The sequence below is a fragment of the Solanum stenotomum genome, chromosome 4 (genome assembly GCF_019186545.1).
Source record: "Solanum stenotomum isolate F172 chromosome 4, ASM1918654v1, whole genome shotgun sequence".
NCBI classification, from domain to species: domain Eukaryota; kingdom Viridiplantae; phylum Streptophyta; class Magnoliopsida; order Solanales; family Solanaceae; genus Solanum; species Solanum stenotomum.
The window spans coordinates 14,072,375-14,087,504 of NC_064285.1; positions in this window are offsets into that span (position 1 = coordinate 14,072,375).

The following is a 15,130-nucleotide window of genomic DNA, read 5'->3' on the forward strand; positions in this document are numbered from 1 at the left end:
GACTTAGGTAAGTTCTAGTTATGTTTCTAGGCTTAAACTGATTAAAATCTCATGATTTAGGGTCTAAACGACGTATCTTAGGGGTTAAACGAAATAGGAAAAGACCAAAGGACCCCTGAATTAACTGTTGTCGGAGTGATCGACGGTTTGGACTGACGGGCCGTTGATCAATCGACGGTCCGTCGATTGGGTCCGTAGGTCGAGTCTGCTCGACAGGCCTTCACTAAAACGAGTATAACTTTTTACTCGGAGGTCAGAATTTAGTAAACTCGGTGGCGTTGGAAAGATAATTCAATTATCTATCTAACCATAGTTTATGGTACACATAATTCGTTTTTTGCTAAAAGTTATGACCATCTGAAGTTGACCCATCAATATTTTTCATCTAACTAGTTGCTAACCCTCATCTACGGTCAGACCTACGGACCGTAGATCGAATGACGGTCCGTGCTGGTCGACCGTAGTTTGTGTCAGAGGCTGGGTGAGGGAAGTCTCGATCCACGGACACAGACCATGGACCGTGGTCTGATCTACGGACCGTGGGTCTGTCCGTGAGTCGGGACTTAGCCAATTTTCTGAGCTGGTTTGGGGAGGGGTTGCAGTGGTGAACCACGGACCACCAACACGGGCCGTGGTCTGACCTACGGTCCGTGGATGATGACCATAAGTTGCACCTGCAACTTCTCATAAATCTGCATTTTTGTGTGTTTCGAATACGGGGTGTTACAATTATGAATAGTGAAACTACAAAGTTCATTATACACTTTCTTACAATATTATTTCCCTTTAACTGTAGCTGAGTTACATTAACTACATTACAAGATTATGAGTACATACACGATAAATAGCATAGTGCCAATATTCTCTACAGATACATTCATTTCTCATCCAGGGTGTAAGTGTGTTATATAGTTTCTTACAATATTATTTCAACTCTTCATCATGCATTTCCCTAAAAGTAAAACACATTTGAACCAGCCACACCAACCAGAGCAATATATGTTTCCCTAGCCCTAAACTTTCAATTCCTTTTACCCGTGTCAATAGTCTAATATCAAATCAAGGTGCTTCACAACAAGTTCAGAATCAAAATTGTGCTCTTCCTGTAGACAGACAATAGTTATGTATTTTACTTCGAATAATATGGAATCATAAAATCTGCATCAAGGCATTTTCAAGTTTGGTTATTCCCATATATGTATTTCTGTTCGGTATGGATAGAACGTTGCAGTAGCTAAACTCACTAGATTTCTTCTTTTGCTCTCTTCTGATTCCTCTTCAGAAAGAACTTAAAATAAACCCATAAACATTACTATCTACACAGAGAATATTACTGAAGTGTCTAAACTTATCAGCGCAGGTTCAACTAAAACATAACTGAATACAGATGTGGACTTCATTTTATAACATGACTAATTCAAACCTGAACTTAAGCTCTACCTTACGTGTAAAATGGTTATGGCATGAATGCTGAAAAAAGACATATGCTCATTTCAAAATTAAGAATAATATGATACGTTGAACTTATGATATCATATTAGTATCCAAGACAATAACATGTCAAAGCAGTGAGGGAAATTTGCACAATTACTTTAAATTTTTAGTCCTTGGATCAAATTTAATTAATCTACATAATCGTTTGTCCTAGATTTCATGAAAAGCTTAAACATCCATTCCGTATGTTAACCAAAGTGTTTTACTGACTTTAATCATACTTGTTACAGAATTTATCTGTTTGATATGTAAAACGTTCATATGTGAAAACCGTGATAAGTTATTTTATTAGTTTGAAAAGAATAATTATAGTCCAAATATTCTCTATGCTAAAGAATCATTGCGAAGAGAGAAAACTCATTTAATTAGGCTTATATAGGATGAATGTGATAGAAGCTCGATGTCATAGACATGTTCTATTCCTAATCTGTCCACCTGTTGACAAAGGGCCTATGATGGTGGCTACTCTCATTCTTCTTTCCATATATATTTATGTTTGTATGTCCTTCAATTTAAAGATAATTACATTCTTATGCTGAAGTACTTTGCTTTTTTCCTTCCAATTGCTTCTTACAAAACACATTACACTATTCTGTTTGAATTCTTTTCATTGTAATTCTTATTTTCCCAAATGCTACATTCATATATCTCAAATGTATGGTATTTACATTATACGCGTCCAACATGTTTGATCATATACGTGAAAACTACTAACACAATTTTTCTGCCTTTTTTTAGACCCTAAATATTCTGTCCCATATCAGTCAGCAACTGAAAAGGTATGTTATTACAACGCAAGCCCAGTCTCTTCTCTATTGTTATTTTTCGTCAAAAAATATGTTCCAAATGTATGTCATTTGATCCCACCTGTGTTTCTATTTAAATCATTTACTGTTGTCTTCGTATGTTGGTTTCAGTAGATGTCACACAGAAACGTACACAATTCAAATACACAAGGGTTCCGTGAACAACATTTGTCCGGTCACTAATGTGTCAATATTTTAGAAGTCAATCTTATTGACAAGAAATCAAAGAGAATAGGTGAAGGCTCTACAAACCAATTTGTCAAACGTTTAGTAATAACATTTTAGTTAGGTGCCTATTATTTTGGTTACCTTTTTCACATTCTTATGCCCTACATTTAAGTTTGCCAAAAATGAGTTAATTAAGCTTCTGTTTGAAAGCCTGCATGAAAGTACTTTGTTCTAAATTGAAATAGTTCAGTGCGCATGAAAAACTTTTTGGCTTGCTTGCAATAGGGCTGATGAAAATTAAGGTCACAAAAATTAAGAGTACATCATTAGACACCATTCCTTAAATTCTATCTGATAGGAGCTACAACATGTAAAAAGTTTTCACTTAAAGAGGCAACCTTTACACTAATATGTGTATTTCTGTGACGACAACTCCATATTGCTTGTGCTGGATAGTATGAGTTTTAATCCTATACGGTCAACTAATCATCATATACTGATGAGTTTATCAGTAGTACATATCACATTTTTTTACTTAGCTACATCACTTTTTCACTTTCCTCTGTTAAGATTTTATTGGACCATTTTCTCTTCAAAATATCATATTCTTTTTCTGATTACAATTAGTATAGGTTTGGTTAAAAGTTTCCATCTTAAGAATGGAAAGAAAATGCCTTCGCCAGTACTATCACGTCTATTTCATTTTCCCTCTCCTATTTTCAGTTAGTTTTAAGTAGCTATGACAAAGAATGATTCAAGATTTTAAGTTTATAAATTGCTCTAGCGATGGATTTGATTTACAGCCACATGTTGTCTGTACATTTAATGGAATTGTTGGTAAAAATTATTGCCCCAAACTCATAATCTTAATAGTTGCTTCTACTCCCTCATGAAACCACCACTCATGAAACCTCTTTATATTGCTGTACCTCAAAGTCATATTATAACAACCTTTCAAGCTACGAAGTGCGTGCAATCTTTTAGCAATTCCTCTTATTTGGATTTTATTTCATGAAAATGGAGATAAGATGGAACTTTGACAGTACGAACACCTGAAGATTATCCCTATTTTTTTCCTAGAATCACTTTACACATATGAATAAAAGTTGGGTGCTTTCAAATGGTGACGAGTGATTTGCAAATGCATAGAATATGTTTGACTTATTTCCCATATGGTGTCTTCAGTCTATTTTAGTGGTAATAGTGAATCATGGTGAGAATATTGTTTATTCTACACAGAATTTTGGAGTACATAGTGTTTTTACTTCGGGAAAAAAATCCTTTAGCTTATATTTTGTATTGACATCATGTTGCTATGTATGTATAATTACATAGCAAATGTGCTTTTTGCAATTTTCTTAAGTATACAATATTACTTTTTGTTTAACTTAACTTATGCCATGAACTAATTAGTTCGATTTTACCAATTGTAAACATGATTAAATATTTGCAATAATTATCTTGCTTTAGTGATGGTGCGAGACAAGCTAACGAAGTTATGTTTTCCCTTTCCATTCTTCGAATGATCAAAACTGTCCAACACAATAATACCGATAGATTCATCCTTAGTAGCAACCTAAAGTTCTTCATATGGCTGTTGAACTACCAAACACGATTCAAACTGTCAAAACATCTTCTATTAAATAAGTTATCTTTCATTTGTTGTAAAGTACAATGTTATGTCTTCAAAGACAACATATCATGTAGCGATTGTAGGAACAAGTACTCATTAAATCAATTGAAGAGGTTTTCTATACATACTTCCATCAAAATATTGTAATACTTATATGATGTTTGTCATTAGTCCATATTAGGCTCATGCTGGCACATGGTTTTTTTTTTTGTCAATTCTATGTATTTTTCCTACATTACATTAGGTTATAAATTATTTTAACAAATCATGAATTACTTGAAACATGAATGGAAGAAAATAGAGATAATGTGCCTACCCAAGAAACAACTTCTGACAGAAATTTTCGTCGACGTACTAGATATGCACAAATGTCACCGGAGAGAAAAGACTTATTTTTATCCCAGCTAAGAGAAAAAAGGGCTGAATCAAAAAGACAAAAAACCCTTCATCAATCAAATACTACTGCTGCTCTTACAATTAGCACTTCTTCATTATCTCCTCAACAAGGTTAGCTAGGCATATTCTTATCTTCCTTCTATGAAATCTCTCTTGTCAATATCTATAGCTATAGTTACACGCTTGAACTGACCTACTCTTAATAGATTTATTTTCCTCATTTTGTAGTTGCAGCTTCCAAACCTACAAATGTACCATGTACTTCAACTAGAAGAGAACATATAGTTAGTTGCTTATCTACCTTCGAACTAGGTCAGTTCACAAATATTACTTCAACTATTTTGCCTATATTCATTTCTAATATTTACCTAGCTATCTCTAAATATTTCTATTCGTCGGAATAGATGGAACTTTGATAATAGCAACAGCCAAAGATTATCCGTATTTTTAAAGCAGAATCACTTTACACGTATGAATAAAAGTTGGGTGCTTTCAAATGGTGACAAGTCATTTGCAAATGCATAGAATATGTCTGATTTATTTCCCATATGGTATCTTCAGTCTATTTTAGTACTAATAGTGAATCATCGTGAGAATATTGTTTATTCTACAGAGAATTTTGGAATATATAGTGTTTTTACTTCCGCAAAATATTTGCAATAATTATCTTGCTTTAGTGATGGTGGGAGACAACCTAACGAAGTTATGTTTTTCCTTTCCATTCTTTGGATGATCAAAACTGTCCAACACAATAATAACAATAGATTCATCCTTCGCAGCAACATAAAGTTGTTTATATGGCTATTGAACTACTAAACAAGCTTGAAACTGTCAAAACATCTTCTATTACATAACTTATCTTTCATTTGTTGTAAAGTACAATCTTATGTCTTCGAAGACAATATATGATGTAATGACTGTAGGAACAAGTACTCATTAAATCAATTGAAGAGGTTTTCTATGCATACTTCCATCGAAATATTGTAATACTTATATGATGTTTCTCATTAGTCCATATTGGGCTCATGCTAACACAAGCCTTTTTTATTGTCAATTCTATGTATTTTTCCCACATTACATTAGGTTATAAATTATTTAAACAAATCATGAATTACTTGAAACAGGAAAAGAAGAAAATAGAAATAATGTGCCTACCCAAGAAAGAACTTCTGATAGAAATTTGCGTTGACGTACTAGATATGCACAAATGTCACCGGAGAGAAAAGAATTACTTCTATCCCAGCTAAGAGAAAAACAAAAAATCCTTCATCAATCAAATAGTACTACTGCTCTTACAATTACCACTTCTTCGTTATCTCCTCAACAACGTTAGCTAAGCATATTCTTATCTTCCTTCAATGAAATCTCTCTTGTAAATATCTAGAGCTATAGTTACACACTTCAACTAACCTACTCTTAATAGATTTATTTTGCTCATTTTGTAGTTGTAGCTTCCAAGCCTACAAACCTACCAGGTACTTCAACTAGAGGAGAACATATAGTTAGTTGCTTATCTACCTTCGAACTAGGTCAGTTCAGAAATATTACTTCAACTATTTTAACTATATTCATTTTTCATAATTACCTAGCTATCTCTAAATATTTCTATTCCTCATACTAGGATCAACATCAGCTACATGTCATGTTGCAAGCAAATTACCTTCAACACATACTGCAAATAAATGTATGCTTCTTTCTACCAAAATCATTAAAAACAATGTATTGTTTTGACTTATATAACAAATAGTTGCTTTTTACCTTGCACAGGTAGAAATAAGTTAAAAGTGAATCTACAAAATGATAATTTATTGCCAAAAGATTACTTGCTTTTAAAGAAAGTTCCAAATTGCAAATTTTGTGTAGCAAAAAGGTTTCAATATGAATCACCAGGTTTTTGTTGTGATAATGGATCAATTAGACTAACTTCTCATAAGATGCCTACTGAGTTGCGAAATTTGTTCTTGGGTGACTCCAAAGAATGTCAACATTTTCGCACTTACAGTAGAGCCTACAATAATATGTTTGCCTTCACTTCACTTGGAGTACATTATGATAGAGAATTAGCAAAGAAAAATCGTGGCATCTATACATTTAAAGTCCAAGGACAAATGTATCACTTCATTGATGATTTGATACCCTCAACAGGAAAAGCAAAAAATTTACAATTATATTTCTATGATAATGAAAATGAGCTAACAAATCGAATGACGTTATCAGATAATCCTAATGAGCTGATTGTTACAAAACTCATAGATATGCTCAAACTTAATCCTTATTCTACTTTTCTTAGATCGTTAACAGTTGTTCCAAATTTATCTGAATTTTACATTGCTCTAAACTCAAGTTCCAATTTAGACCAAAGAACATATAACTTACCAACTGCATCCGAAGTTGGGGCAATTTGGATTGAAGATCAATTAAATGATAAAATTCTCACACCACATATTCGAATTTACACTCATAGTAACAAAACCCAATTGGTCAATTACTATTATGGATGTTATGACCCATTACAATATCCACTATTGTTTCCTTATGGTCAAAATGGCTGGCATTGTGGTATTAAAAAATTCAACAAGACATATAGTTATTCCAAAACACAAATTTCTTGTGAATATGACCAACTACCAAGTATAAAAAACATCACTTCTATTGATAGACTCCTTCACATTGAATCTACAGTTTTATCAAAAGGATTAAGAAAAAGAGAGACTGTTTCTTGTCGTGAATATTATTATTATAAAATTCAAATAAGAGATGAAGAACCAAATGAAACTTTACATTCTGGAAGGGTATTTCAACAATACATAGTTGACCAATATATCAAACTTGAGACACAAAGATTAGATTTTGTTTCATTTAATCAAGATCTATTTAGAGTTGAAGCCTTTCAAGGAATTATTGATTTATTGAGGCAAGGAGAAAGAGATGCTTCCAATATTGGCAGACAAAAATTCCTTCCTGGTAGTTTCATAGGAGGCCCAAGAGATATGCGTCGAACATATATGGATGTCATTGCTTTGGTACAACATTTTGGAAAACCAGACATATTTTTGACAATGACTTGTAATCCTTGTTGGCCTGAAATACAAGAACATTTACAGCCAATGGAAGAAGTTCAAAACAGACCTGATTTAGTTAGTAGAGTATTCAGAGCAAAAGTAGAAGAACTTACAACAGATATTCAAAAAACCAACATATTTGGAAAGATTGCAGCTTTTATGTATACAATTGAGTTTCAAAAACGAGGTCTTTCACATGCCCATTTTCTCATTATACTTATGGATGGATATAAATTGATAACACCACAATCATATGATAAAATTGTATGTGCTAAATTACCTGATCCTCATATTGATCATTATCTATATAAACTTGTGACCAAGCACATGATCTATGGTCCTTGTGGGTATTTAAATCCTTCAAATTCTTGCATGCAAAAAGAAGGAAAATGTAAGTTTAAATATCCAAAACAACTTACTGAACAAACAACCAAAGGAAAGAATTTGTATCCTCTTTACAAAAGACCAAAAATGATCACACCAATCAAAGTTAGAGGACACAACATTGATAATTCTTGGACTGTCCCGTACAATCCGTTTTTACTGAAGAAATTCGGTTGTCATATTAATGTTGAAATATGTTTTGACATTAAGGTTATCAAATACATTACAAATATATTTGCAAAGGACATGACAAAATTGCATTCTCTGTACATAATAATGATACTAATGTAGAAATAGATGAAATTAAAGAATACCAATCTGCTAGATGGGTTTCTCCTCCAGAAGCTGCGTGGCGTCTGTTTTCTTTTTCAATAAGTGAAATGACTCCAAGTGTTTGCCAATTGCAATTGCATCTTGATGGACAACAATTTGTTTTTTTCAAAAATAACCAAACTATCGATCAAATAATAAACAATCCAATGATAAAGAAAACGATGTTAACAGAATTTTTTCTTATGAACAAAATGAATAACGATGCTATAAATCTCAATTTACTATATAAAGAGTTTCCCCAACACTTTGTATGGTCATCATCATACAAAATGTGGTCACGTCGAAAACAACGCCTTACTATTGGATGTATTGTCACATGTCATCCAACCGAAGGAGAAAGATATTATCTTAGGTTGCTTCTAATGAACATAAGAGGACCAAAATCATACGAAGATCTACGTACAATAGATGGAAAATGCTACACTACATTTAGAGAAGCTGCAGAAAAAAGAGGCTTATTACATCTTGATAACAACTTAATTGAGTGTATGTCTGAAGCTGTAAGCTATCAAATGCCTTATAGTTTAAGAAGATTATTTGTAACATTATTAGTTTATTGTAATCCTGGTAACCCAAAAGATCTTTGGAAAAAATATGAAGACTCTATGTAAGAAGATTTTAAAATAATTTCAACTATTACAAAAAAAGATATCCAGCAGTTAGTTTTAAATCATATCAATGAAGTTCTACTTTCAATGGGACATAACATAAAAGAATTCAAAGATATATTTGGAAATGTTAGCTTTTCTAAAACAACTAATGAGGCGAAAGAAATATATTTCGAAAGAAATATAATAGTCTCTGAAAAAGATATACATCTACAAAGCAAATTGAATGTTGAACGAAAAAGGGCATATGACATAATTCTTGAAAGAGTATATTCCAAAAAATCAGGAGCTTTTTTCATTGATGGTCCTGGTGGAACGGGAAAAACTTTTCTTTATCGAGCTTTGTTAGCTGCTATAAGAACAAAAGGATGCATAGCTTTAGCAACTGCAAGTTCTGGTGTCGCAGCTTCAATACTTCCAGGAGGACGAACAACTCATTCACGTTTCAAAATTCCTATTGACATCGATGAAAATTTCACTTGCAATATTAGTAAACAAAGTTCATTAGCGACTCTAATTCAAGATTCAAAGTTAATTGTTTGGGATGAAGTCTCAATGGCAAAAAAAAAAAACACCATTGAAGCTCTTGATACACTTTTAAAAGATCTTATGAATACAAAAACACTTTTTGGTGGAAAAGTAGTAGTTTTTGGGGGAGACTTTAGACAAACACTTCCTGTTGTTCGTAATGGGAAAAAAGAAGACTTTATTGGTCAAAGTTTATTATACTCCCATATTTGGAATCATCTCAAAAAGTTGTCCTTATCTGAAAACATGCGTGCAAAAAAAGATCCAGCATTTTGTGCATATTAATGAGAATTGGAAATGGACAAGAAAAAACTAACAACTGCAACAAAATTGAAATTCCCAATAATTTTGTCATTCCCTTTACACATGAAATAGAATCTTTGAGTCTTTTGTTTAATGTAACTTATCCTGATTTCCGTACATTCTATTCTAATCCATCTTTTATAACTTCCCGTATTATTTTGACAACAAAAAATGATTTTGTTCATGAAATAAATGACATGCTTATACATAGATTTCCCGATGATGCTACAGTCTATACAGCTATTGATGAAACAATAGAACCAAATGATCAGTGCCAATTTGAAGATTTCTTGCATACCTTACATCCTGCTAACTTACCACCTTATAGATTAACTTTGAAAAAAAATTGTCCAGTTATATTATTAAAAAAGTTAAATCCTACTGAAGGTTTATGCAATGGTACATGATTGATAAGTCATGATTTTAAGTCACATGTTATCAGTGCTACTATTTCCAGTGGTGATTTTAAAAATAAACATGTTTTTATTCCAAAGATACCATTACTGGCATCACAAGATGAGAAGCTACCAGTTCCCTTCAAAAGAACACAATTTCCAATAAGGTTATGTTTTGCTATGACTATAAACAGAGCTCAAGGTCAAACATTAGATTTTGTTGGAATATACTTGCGTGAACCAGTTTTTTCACATGGACAACTTTATGTTGCTTTATCTCGAGCAAAATGTTCAGACAACGTAAAAATATTAATACGCCCTCCTACAGCAGAGGACACAAATGATCATTCTACATATAATGTAGTTTATGACGAAATTATTCGAAAAGCATTCTCATGATACTTTTAAAACCAACAAATGTAACAACTAAACACCCTCATGCTACGCATTCTTAAATTTCAGATTATTTTACTTCAGCTGTTCTTAAAGATAAGTAACAGTTAATAGTTGATATTACTTTGGTCTCAATTTCACCTCTATTTATGTCTGACCATTTCGAGGTCCGACTAATTTCACAACTATACATTTCTCTGCGTTTTATGTATTTTTCTCATGAGTTTATTTGGTCTATGTTCTAACTTCGTTTTACCCTTGGTCCATTGTGTCTTCCTGTAGTTTTTTTTTCATACTTCAAGGATCTGGTGGGTAGAGAAGTGACTGTGGAATTGAAGAACAATTTTGCTATTGAAGAAACACTACATTCAGTTCATGAATATCTGAACATTAAGCTTGAAAACACAACAATTGTTGATGAGGACAAGTACCCTCACATCGTAATTCCTTTTTATTCTTTCTCTTCTGTCTTTGTTCTTCTTATTTTTTGTTGTTCATTGCATCTGGGAAAATATCATTTATTGCCTATATTTAGTTTGCAAATGCATTACATCTTGCTTCTCTTTCAGCTTATCTATTTGTGCGTGTAGATTTGTTGAAAGACTCTTTTTTTCCATCTCTTTCTCAATTGAACAATTCTTGAATTATTTCTTTATGCTTTTAGTATGCAATAAAACAAGTCGATGTTTGTCTTCTATAGTACTGAGGATTTTTCAACCCAGTACTTTTGCTCCAAACTACTAATTTTGATTGGATATGTAAATCCAGCAGGTCAATTTGATGTATAAACTTTTCTCTGTAAAAAGTCCGAGTTACGGTTTTCTTTTAAATTAATTTTATATCTACGTTCGCCGGAAGTTCTTCAAGTTATGGCAAATAGTCTATTATTCAGTAATTTACTTGTTTGAATCCAAAATATGGAGACAGTCTTGATGACTTGCAGGTAATGGAGCTTTCTATAAATAACTTAATCTTATTTTCGAATCAAATGCCTAATAGTAACAAGTACTTTATAAATGTCTTGTAGTATCTGACTACGAGAGAATTTTGTATTATTTCTGTATTCTACCAAACAAGCTGAACCTTGCTTCAGTTTATTAAAATATATTCTTCCCTAAGTTCATAAAAGTGCTTTCTTTATCAAAATTTCGATTCTAAGTTTTGGATGACATTATAGCACTGCTATAGTCATTAAGTCAAGGTCTATACTAAGTTATAAAAGGAGCATTCATTTTCCTCTCCTCATCCATTAAACTGGCAGGAAAGTGGATTATGTAGATAGAGTTCTGACTGGCCTTTTTTAGGTCATGATTATAATGATGACAAGGACGAAAATGACAAAGGACAGGTAATAATAGTACTGCAAATTTCACTTACTTTCCCTGGTATACATTCATTTTGATGCATTTTCCTCATGCCTGCACAGCTGTACCAGTTTTGATACAATAATAACTATCAATGAATTAATAAATGTGTGCAAAATAAACATAGTAACTTAATACTTTTACAACATTTTAAGTAACGCATATTAAATACGAAATGAAGAAGCGGCTAGCATGGTAGGATAAGATGAATATATTATCCATGAAAGATAGGGGATATTTCATCGCATTAATTATTGAGTTTAGCTACAATCAAAATGATCAACTGCTATAGAAATTCCGTGGTCAATTTTTAGTAAAATTTGAAGGTCGAATGTGTTGTTGGATCTTAATATCAATATGATTTGTGGATCGGTATTTTCTCCAAATCCAATCAATTTTTTGCCATTGAATTCTTCAATATCAGGACATGGAAGATAGTAATTGAGCTTGAAAATAGATTCACTCTTAAAGTGTTAACATAATCATCTTCAAATGAAGTGTCTTTTGTTGCCCTGTGACATGGCCCATGTCCTGGCCAATCAACCTTTATCTCTCACGATATGAGCTGACGTTGTGAGGGAAGGTATTTTTCTTAATATGGCCATTTTCAATATTAATATATTTTACATCACTTAATCTTGTCTCTTGCTCGAATTTGAATTTTTTTCCTTTTTTGCATCTTCGGTATGTTTTCGTATTTGAGCTAACTCAATTTGGGCTTTTAGGGTTAAGCTGCCATTGATGATATTTTGTAACTATATATCTGTTGTAATTTCTAATTGGTTTCCTTGTCCTACGAGACTTTCCACCTGAAACAGAAACGACAAAATTCTCCTCACTAATCACTTGCCGGCCATCTTCTTCAGCAGCACCGGAGCTTCACTCTCACAGTTCATCTCGCGAAACAGTAACACCTCTCTTCACAAAATTTTACGTTTTTTACTTTCAATAGGTTTTGCCATGACTACTGAGACGAACCGGTGATTAACTCGCTTACTACAACCACATGGAACTCAGGAAAGGCGTACGATTTGAAACCAATGGTTTCCTCCTCTATTTCGCAAGCTTTCTCTATACCGGAACTGATTTCATATCTAAAATCAGCTTTTCGTCATAAGGAGTTCTCTCTGGTTGAAGGAATTTTAATGGACCGTGAAAAACAACTGCGGACATAAATTCAAAATCTTAAGAGAGATTTTGATTCTGTAAAGACTGGGTTAGATTTAGCAGAGATGTTTTTCATGAAGATCTCCATCAGCACCAGAAGCTTTACTATTCACTTCTACAACAACATCATCCTTCACTTCCAAATCTTTTACCATTTTTTAGATCACTCAGACATCCACAACACAATTTTTAGCAGCTTCTTCCTCTTGAAGTGATACTCTACTTTCCAACTCTTTCAACTTTTCCAAAAACAACTTCAGTTTTGCCTCAACTTTAGCTTTTTCATTTTTTAGCTCCTCATTTTTCCTCTGCATATCCTTCAATCGATTCTCCATCAATTGAAGGATATGCAGAAGAAAAACGACGAGCTAAAAAATGAAGAAGCTGAAGTTGAGGCAAAACTGAAGTTGTTTTTGGAAAAGTTGAAAGAGTTGGAAAGTAGAGTATCACTTTAGGAGGAAGAAGCTGCTAAAAATCGTGTTGTGGATGTCTCACTGATCCAAAAAATGGTAGAAGATTTGGAAGCCGAGGATGATGATGTTGTAGAAGTGAATAGTAAAGCTTCTGGTACTGATGGAGATCTTCAGGAAAAGCAGTTGTCACCACCTAGGCCTCCATCGGTTGATTCAACTGCAAATGGAAATGGAAATGGAAGTGCTAAATGAAGAGATGAAGGTACTATTATGCTTATATATGTCTTGTTGACCTTTTTTTTACAGTTATGTACTCAATTTCTGTATGGTTTTCAATTTCGGTTAGAGACTTACAGTTATTGAGTGATGGTTTTTGTGCTATGCTTAAGCTTTACTTATCTATGCATGCATGTTGTAATTTTTGCTTGGCTTTGGACCTAAAGCTAACTCCTAAGTATTTATGTGGAACTGGGAATGTGGTAGACACTGATATGGTAATTGCGTGCAGTGGATGTGGTTTGTATTCCTTTGTTTTTAATTTCAAAGTCTAGGATTAACATGGTCACATGACTGTAGCTGCAGGCAATGGTAACATGGACTTCATTTCTACAAAAATGAATCTGGTTAATTGTCCTGATGTCTAGACATTGCATCCCATGCCTTCTGCTGGTGGTTCTGCTCAAGTCAATACCAATGTTTCCAACATAGAAAAGAAAAGACGCCATTCAGAGCAAGCAGGTACACATGATTTGTCACGCTTATTCTTACATTTCTGTTCTTATTTGTGGCATTCAACCCACATCTCAACTTGTTTTTCTTTGACAAGTGAGAATATCAATCCTTTTGGTTTTGTGTTGACAATATGAATCCTTTTGGTATGTAAATTGACCAATATATTTGCTTCTATATGTTGCATAGTGTATCAACAGAACAGGCGAAAGGTCTTCATTCTCTATGGAATTTATTATTGTTCATTTAACAAACTTTATCAACCATACTTCATTGCAGCTTCACCTTAGTCGAAGAGCATAGGGTCTTTACCTTGTATCACATAACATTAATTGAAAAGTAAATGCAAACTACCCTTTTGAATTGCTCTCTCAAGCTGTTAAAATTATTGTAGCAACTTCACATATTTGGCAATTAGAATTGTCAATTTCTTAGTGGTCAAAAGGCAGCAAATGAACTCACCTAGATAGAAGAGTAGAAGGTACATTTTAGCTCCATGTGGTTTAGTCACAACCTTAGTTCTCATGCTAACTTGCTAGGTAGAGAATAACTGCCCTTCCTTTTGTCTCAGTTCATTCTCCATCCATATGACTACAATTTCACAAGCAAAGCACATTTCATCGTGCAGTCCTGTTGATCTGCTCTACTGCAGAAGAAGGCCACAGAAAGATCCAGCATTTATATCAACAACGTGATGAATTAACTAATAGACTACATGGTCCCACCAGGGCAGATAGAGTCTGAAGACTAACTTAACTAACTCTGTGAGTTCCATCAAAAGTACATACTTTTTTCCTCTTAAGCATATTCTGTCTAAATTTACAGTTCAAGTTTGGTGAAAAATTAATCTTCTATATTTGCTTACAACTTAATTTATTTACTTTTCAAATATATATAAAGTTTTACCATTTTTGTTCCACTTAGTATACTTAATTATGCCCGTAATCGTATAGG